This window comes from Canis aureus, chromosome 28, assembly GCF_053574225.1.
Source record: "Canis aureus isolate CA01 chromosome 28, VMU_Caureus_v.1.0, whole genome shotgun sequence".
Lineage (NCBI taxonomy): Eukaryota > Metazoa > Chordata > Mammalia > Carnivora > Canidae > Canis > Canis aureus.
The window spans coordinates 33,088,034-33,096,833 of NC_135638.1; the positions used below are offsets into that span (position 1 = coordinate 33,088,034).

General features: G+C 40.3%; 1 protein-coding gene across 1 annotated transcript in view; it reads right to left on the minus strand.

The window, feature by feature from the left end:
• The window catches only part of FAM110B (family with sequence similarity 110 member B), a 224,527-nt gene extending 217,173 nt beyond the window's left edge, over nt 1-7,354 (minus strand). Inside the window, exon 1 of the mRNA XM_077876882.1 lies at nt 7,094-7,354. The gene's annotated coding sequence lies outside the window, so the exon portion shown is untranslated. The remainder of the gene's footprint in view (nt 1-7,093) is intronic.
• Between the last annotated feature and the right edge of the window lie 1,446 nt (nt 7,355-8,800).

The window sequence follows — 8,800 nt, forward strand, 5'->3', positions numbered from 1 at the left end:
GGGAATCTGCATTCCCCATCCTCTCATTGCCTTGGGGCAGCTTGCCACCAATGACCAACAACAAAGAAATAGGGTATAGGTGGTGGAAGGATACAGAAGCCTGCTCTCTTGCAGAGCTCTCCTGCTGAATCAGGCTAAGTCTATGACTTTGCTTGAAATCACACCATTTTTGGATTCTACCCCTAATTCTTAGGAATTAGTACCCCAGTTTAGAAGAGGTAAGAATTAGAATTATAGGCTGACTATACTTCCTTACTTATACCTACTTACACTTAACTCTACTGCACTATAATAAACTACTTTGTACTATACAGGTTTCCTTACTAAAAATAAAATAAAATGATATGGCATTTGTGGAAAAATTGGTAAATAGTAAAATGTCCTAACCAAAAGAACTCATTCTGATTCCAGGGATGTCACATAGATATGGCTGCTTGAAGCACTGAAAATTAAAGCCCTGGTCTGGATTAGTGGATTTAAGTAAAAGGCAAGATCACTTGGCATGCACATCATTTATCAGTCACTCTTTCACCAAACCTACAAGCAACGAAAAGAAATAGTGCTTGCTTTTAGAAATAGGGTGGAGAAAGATTCTGGAATCCCTATAAAAGCCACCCCAAAACCTGCTAAACTAAAGAAATCTCACCTCAGACCTTTTTGGCTCCCTGGATCCTGTTTTGTTACAAGTGAAAGCTCTGGGCATTCTCAAAGAAAAGGCATAGATCATAAAAGTTGCCTTTCTCTTTCAGGGGATTCATTTCTCCCTGAAATATGATCCTTTGGTAAGGAAGCCTTACAGGCATCTGTACGCTTTTCATGCCATGGAACTCTTCCCAAGATGAGGTTTTTAAGCCATAAAGTAAAATCCATAGAATTACAAAGGAAATCAATGATGTTGAAGTATAGTTCTATCTGCAGAGCACACGAGCATCTGGAACACTGAGTCCAGAAGCCCGGCAGTAAGAGAAGTAGTTGAGAGCCCAGGTCCTCAGTCTTCCTAGGATTCCTGCCTCACTCTTGACTAAGCTCTGGGTCCAGCTAGTGAGGTCATTCCCTGCTCCTTACTATGCTGACCCATAGCCTGTTCTCTGGGGTGCCATACTGGTAGTGATTGGAACTGTGGACAAGTTTTAGGGAAGCCTAGAAAGGTCCAAGTCAGAAGCAGTCAGGTCTTCTTGGAACCTATACAGAAAATACTATATAACAGTAAGGATACTAAATACTAAACACTAAATGAGTATAATTTAGTTCATACCCTGAATTTGGGCCAAAAAAAAAAAAAAGAAAAGAGATAAGAACATTAGAAAATGAAGTCACCTGGTTGCTAACATTTCAAAAAATATTTAAAGTTTTTAATGGAAATACTTCTTAAAAATCTATTATTTTATTATTATGTATTAACAGAGTTTTCTGATAAGTCATGGTTATCAAAAGTTTGAATATAGGGCATACCTTTCCAGTAATGACAAAGATGGGTAGTGAGGATAGACCATGGATGCCATGGTCTGAATGTTTGGATCGTCCCCAAATTCAAGAGTTGAAATCCTAACCCACAAAGGTGGTGGTATGAGGAGGTGGGGCCTTTGGAAGGTGATCAGATCATGAGGGTGGAGCTTCTTATAAAATAGGTCCCACAGAGAGACCTTTCCCCTTTTACCAGGTGTGGTCATAGTTATGAACCAGGAAGAGGGCCCTCACAAACTGCTAATGCCTTGATCTGGACCTCCTAGCCTCCAGGACTGTGAGAACCAAATCTTTCCTATTTTTAAGCCACTCAGTGTGTAATGTTTTGTTATAGGAGCCCAGACAGAGAGAATGAGGAAGATGGAACACCACCACCAAGAGAGTGCCTAGACTTTGCTGTATTAAAGACATCTCTGATATGAGATTGTCTATTAGGTACCTGTATGTTGAAGTATAAGAAGGCCATGACCACCTCACTTTGCAGACAAGTCCAAAAACAGCTTCTGGTTTCCAAATTGTTAAATCAAATGCCAAGCCATGCTGCGAATGCCAAGATAAGGTTTCCTTTTCATTCAGAAAATATCCCTTTGTCTTTATCACGAGTGCCCGTTATTATCAACACCTTTCCAAAAATTATCTCATCATTTCATTTCATTTTATTCAAACACATGTATTGACTACTATGTGCAAATGCCTCTGGCCTAGGTGAGCTCTCATTCTAGGATTATAGATTAGTGTGTCAACAAATACATTGCAATATAACTGCTTCAACAAGTTTAATAAAATTCCACTAACGCAGAGTGCCTGGGAGGCTCAGACAGTTAAGCATCCGACTCTGGATTTCTGCTCAGGTCATGATCTCAGGGTCATGAGATCGAACCTCGTGTTGGGTTCCATGCTCAGCAGGCTCCATTTTGAAGCATTTTCTAACCATGCTTAGAAATGGAGCCTGCTTAAGATTTTCTCCCTCTCCCTCTGCCCCCACCACTCTAATTTAAAAAAAAAAAAATGTCCCGAAGGCACAGTATTATAGAGCAACTAATTTAACAACAGGGACATGGGACCACTTCACTGAGAGGGTAATATTTTAGCTAGATATGAAAAGATGAGTGAGTTGACAGATGAAGAGTGGTGTGAATGTGATCTTGGAATAGTGACTAGCATGTGTCAGGGCCTGGAAGGCAAGGGATTAAACTCAGTCTGGGTGCATGGAGATGGGGAGTGGAAGTGAGTCAGTAGCCAGGTTTTCAACAGAATTTTGGGTTTCAGTTTGTAGGTACCAAAGAGCCAGCTGAATTTTTTTGGATAATAACTCTGGCTTATGCCTGTGAGAAAGAAACTGGTGACAGATTAAAAAAAATGTTGTGATAATTCCAAGTAACAGATGAAGCCCTCAACTCAGGCAGTGGCAATAGGAAGATAAAGGAGATGCTGGATCTGAGAGACATTTCTTGGAGAATTGGCAGCATTTTGTGAGCAATTTGATGTGGAAGGTGGAAAAGAGGGAGGGGTTGAAGTGTACAAGTTTGAAATGCCTTCAAGAAATGCTTGTTTAATTCCCACCACCTACCCACTTATAGGTGAGTGCTGGGGTGGATTCTTTTGACTATGATATGGGGTGGAGTCTTTCGTGGTATTTTTCTTGCCTGGTTCTCTGAGCTTCTTGGATCTGTATTTTGGTTTGTTGTCTGTCACTAATTTTGAGATATTCTCAACCATTATGACTTCAAATATTTCTTCCATTCCCTTCTCCTTGTCTTCTTTGTCAGGTATTCCAATTATGTATATCTTATACTTACTGATATCCATCAGTTCTTGGATCTTCTGTTCTGGTTTTTGTTCCTCATTCTTTTTTTCTCTTTGTATGTTGCTTCCAGAAGTTTCTAGTGGACTTTTCTGAATGTTCACAGATTCTTTCCACAGCCATGTCCAGTCTACTGATGAGCTCATCTAAGTCATTCTTTATTTCTATGATGGTGTTTTTGAAATTTTCTTAGCCTTTTAATCTCTCTGCTTATATTGCATTAACCACTTATTCTTGCATGTTATCTACTTTTTCCATTAATGCCTTTAGCATATTAGTCATTGTTATTTTAAATTTCTGGCTTGAGAGTTTCAACAGCTGTGTCATATCTGTGTTGGGTTCTGATGCTTGCTATATCTCTTCAAACTATGTGTGTGTGTGTGTGTGTGTGTGTGTGTGTGTGTGTGTTTCTCCTTTTTCTGCCTTTTTTAGCACATCTTGTATTTTTTTGCTGAAATTCAAGTATGTTTTATTGGGTAAAAGGACTGAAATAAATAGAGCTTTAGTGTGAAGATTTATATTAATCTGATCAGATGTTGGGTTGTGTTAATCTTTACTATAGCTATAGGTACCAGAGGCATCAAATTCCTTTGGTATCTTGTTTTTGCCTCCTATCTTCATGTTAGGCTTACTTAAGTACTCTTCCTCAGAGAGTGCATCTGGTAGCTCTTACAGGTAGATCTTCTGTTATTATACTTGGCCCCGTTGGTGTGGTGGTGAAGTGTGGGGGAAAAGAGCATCTTATAACCTCTTAATAAAACCTTAGTCTTTTTGAGGTCCTGGGTCTCTGGCCTGTGACCTTCATAAGTGGTTCTTTATCGACCCTGTGCCACCCTATTTTCTTCCCTGACTACAGAATTTCTAATCTATTTTCTTGAAGTCCTGACTCTTATTGATTCTGCGTGTGTGTATGTGTGTGTGTTTGTGTGTGTTTCATCTTAAATGAGACAGGAAGGTTGGAGGGAACTGGTGTTGGAAGGAATTCTCTTCTCCCAATGGAGATGGGCTTTTAGAATTGAGATCTTGCAGAGATTCCTGGGTGGCTCAGTGGTTGAGTGCCTGCCTTCGGCTCAGGTTGTGATCCTGGGGTCCTGGGATTGAGTCCTGCATTGGGCTCCAAGCAGAGCCTGCTTCTCCTTCTGCCTATATCTCTGCCTCTCTCTGTGTATCTCTCATGAATAAATAAATAACATCTTAAAAAAAAAGATTTGAGATCTTGCAAATTCCTTCTGTCTGGAGAGTTCCCGTGCCCTGGCCAGAGTCACATGGGATCCTTTTTTTGGATTCTCACTGGGAGCACCTCTTGGGGGTTCTGGAGAGAAAAACCCATGAAAGTGAGGGACTGTCTCTAAGACTGTGACATCTAGGAGTGTCACACCTTCATTATAGTCCACAATAGGCCCCAGCAATTGGTCAACATTACCATTTCACTGTTCCTATAAGTTGATGTCTCTTGTGGCGTTTGCTCCATGGAAGTAGATCTTGGTTTCTGTACCTCCCTAGAAGCAAATAGCTTTGGATTCCAGGGTGATGATTTGCCCAATGACTTGAGTTCCCTGACAGGTCCAAGAAAAGTCACCGCTTTTTAATTTTTCCATCTTGCTGTGAGAAGTTGTTGGACAGTTATTGACAATGTCCAGGGTCTTTATGTTTTGAAGCTGAAATTGAAATTTGATTAATTCTTTTGAGAAATGGGGTCAGATCACCTCATCGTGCACCATTATCCTTGGTCACTCCCATCAGTGTCAATCCTGGGTGGCCCCAGAAGGCTCTGCCCTCCTCTTAATTTCTACATGCTTTAAGCTTTTTGCTCTAAAACTCAAACTCGTATTTCTCCCCTTTTCTCTTCCCCTTCCTGCCAAGTGTTTTCAGTGTACTCTTTCAAATTTCTGTTTCCAGCTAGATGGACTGCTTCATTCTATCCAGCTTTCTTGGCAACCCTGATACAGGATTGGTGCTCCACAGCCCCCTCTCCACCTCCTGACATCCTACTTTCCTTGGGATGAAATGAAGACACAGTGCTTCTAGATTCTGAGTTTCTCTGTCTACCCCAATATACAAAGTCATTCATTCTAATGGAAAACAAACAAGCAAACACCTTTCCTCTGGCCTCTGGCTAACAATAGTTACAGATCAACTTTAGTCTTTCTAGAGGCTACATCTAATTCATCATATCGTACATACCACATCATCCATAACCACCCCTTGGCATTGTGGGGGTTCCCTCCAGGAAGGCAAAGAACTTGCTTGCTTTATTCATTGTTGCTTCCCAAGCACAAGGTCACACTAAGAAAAATTATCTGCATTTGGAAGTAAATGCAAAACAGTGCAGAATAGTCTTTCAGTGTCATTCTAGGGCATCATTCAACAAGTCCATTCTCAAATTATTTATTTTTCCAAGAGAATATATTGTTTGACCGCTATTTACTATTAATTAAGGGCTTAGACTCCATAAAGACACACATTAACTTATTGATTCATGTCTAGTCAAGGAGCAAATAATTTCTGTCCGGTAGGAAAGATAACTTCAAAGATTGCAGCTTATTTCTCTGTAGGATTTAACTCATTTGTATACCCCCCAACAACCTTATTCTAACATTCTCTTTTTAAAGGACCATATAATTCCCCTTTCTTCAGAGTTCCTTTAAACCAGCTTTGCTGCATTACTGTTGGCCTCAATAATTAATGAGTTGAATAAAATTGGTGACATGAACTCATTCTGTATTTGTCTGAGTGTCATGTTTTTCATTTTCAAAAATTACATTTTGACAGTTGTCCTCTGAACATGGTAGGTGCCCAGTAAATAATCGCTGAATGAGTGAGTACACAATGCAGAGAATATCCCTCACATGCATTTTGGGAAAACTTGTCTGAGTATGTCCTTGGCTTAACTTCCTAGCCACAGAACTGCCTGCTCGGGCACGATGGCCACTGGGCATTTTCATAGATATTGCCAAATTATAGTCTTACTGATAGTGTGGGAAGATGTTCAATTCCTCCTATCTTCACCACACTTTGTACTTCAATATCAAGCTTATTATTCTGTTTTTTGCCAATCTGACCAATAAAAAGGTTTTGATTTGCATTTAAAATTATGTAGAAGCAGGGCATGTGGGTGGCTCAGTGGTTGAGCATCTGTGTTTGGCTCAGGTCGTGATCCCAGGGTTCTGGGATCGAATCCTGCATTAGGCTGCCCATGGGGAGCCTGCTTCTCCCTCTGCCTGTGTCTCTGCCTCTCTTTCTGTGTCTCTCATGAATAAATAAAGTCTTTTTACAAAATAAAATAAAATTATGCAGAAGCATCTTTTAGTTTTATTAGCTATGTATTGAAAACTGAAACCTGTTCTTCAATCTCCAGTGTTCTCACCTCAGTCTATGCATGTGTTTCTCTACCTGACTGAGACTTCCAGAACTTCAGGCCCTCCACTCCTATTCATCAGCTCCCTCCTTTCTGTGTGTCTCTTCTGTCTGGTCTTTAACTCATCGTCTGTTAGTTCAACCGTCTTTTCATATCATCCAACACCTTCCCCTGCATCTCTTTCTCTGAACCCCCTCTGGATCAATACAGCCAATTTCCCTTTGCTTGCATTCATATCTCATCTGTTGAATGATGCTAAAAACAAACCAACCAACCAGAACAAAGCCCACGTGACCCTGCCAACTCTTGCCTCTGCAAATGTATGGATTCCTACTTCTTCCACCTATCTTTTATAGTAGGCAATTTCTCTTTTCCTGCCAAGGTGCTGCAATAATAACATGTCTACTCCTTCTTAAAATATCTCCTAGCCTCACCACTTCACCCCACAATTTGAGGAGATGACTCACCTTCCACTGCAATGAGGAAAGAGCTGTCTTCAGATTCGTGGTCAGAACTCCCCCTGCTCCCAGCTGATGCACAGTGTGTTTGCACCTGTACCTTTCTTTTTCTTCCTCCTCTTGGTTATGACAGAAGAGGTGGTCCTCATCTTGTCCAAGGCTTTACCCTCCTCGTAGGCTCCGAATCCCTCACCTCCCCCTCATCAGGAGCACCACCAATCTTCTTACTTCCACATCTTAAGCCTCTCCCTGTCCACTGGACCCTCCCATTGGCATTTGAATATCTGAAGCCTCTTGTTTTAAAAAGTTCTCTTTGGACTCTGCTTCATCCTCCAGCTTCTGCGCCGCATATCTCCTGGATGCAGCTCTCCTTTTTGAAAGAACCAAAATGTTCTTTTTTTCTTGGATGCTGTAAAATCTGTGAGTTCTCTGGCTTCTTTGTCTTAGTTTCCTTCCTAGCTCTTCCTCCTCTGCTCATCCTTCCATTTGAGGTTCCTTTGATTTTTTTTTTTTCCTTTTCCATCTGCTCTTCCCTCAGTCTGTATATCTGGCTATCAATTGTGTCCTTTCTCAAGGCTGAAATTAAAGCACACATTGATGTCTACATAATTATCTCCTGGGCAGATCTCTCTTCTGAGACACAGACTAACTCTAACGAGTTAATGAGCATCTACGTGTGGATGTCTGTGCTCCAGGCACAAACCTAATTTACCTGACGTTCACTTGACCTTCTACTGCAAAGAGTAATAATCCCTCCTCCACTTCCATCCTCTCCCTGCCCCTCCATTAGGAAAACCACCATTCCTCTTCTGTCTTTTATCTTGTGAATGGAGCCACATTCAACCTTTCTTAAGCTGGAACTCTGGATGACATCTTTGATTCCTTGTTACTCCTTACACCCATTCTTGGTCATGAAACCATGAGCCCTAGGAATGGTTAGAAGACCAAGGGGCCTCTTCTGTTTGCTGAAACAGTTTCCTAGTTGCTTAATAGGAGCATGGACATAGTCAAAAGCCCTTCTATTGGGTCATTCTCACCTACCATGTGAGCCATGCCCCTCCCTCTAAGAGCCAAAGTTTTTTAACTGTGAAAGCCTCCACTGCTGGCACAATTTTGTAGGTAATGTGGAGACACTGGGAATCAGCGTTTCCTTGTGCTTTATTCTAAACACTGTTTCTGGTGAATGGTTTTTTCCATCATCCATCTATTGATCTAGCAATCTATGTTTTCAATAGGCAATAGATTTATATAATGCGTAATGTATATAAGGCACATAAAGTTATCTAGAGTGAAACGAAAGATTTCCTTTCATCCAGCTCCTACAATTCACCACTTAAATCCCAAAGAAAACACAACTATTAGTTTCTGCATATCTGTCTGAGATATAAGCACACAAACACAAATGCAGGGATTTTTTTTCTTTCATTTTTTTTCTTTGCTACACAAATGGTACTGAACTTTCTTTTTCTTCTTAAGACATCTTAGAGATCATTCCGTATCAATATATAGAGCTACTGCCTTTTTATTGGTAATAAATATATTGTATTCTTATCATAATTGATTTAACTCACTCCTCAGTGATAGTTTTGTAGGTAGTTTCTAGTCTCTTACTATTTATTATAAAACAATGCTGCCATTTTATAAACTTATTATGTTATGATTCCTCTTAATATTTAAAACATTCCCCTTATTTTAGATGTGTTCATTATTATAATT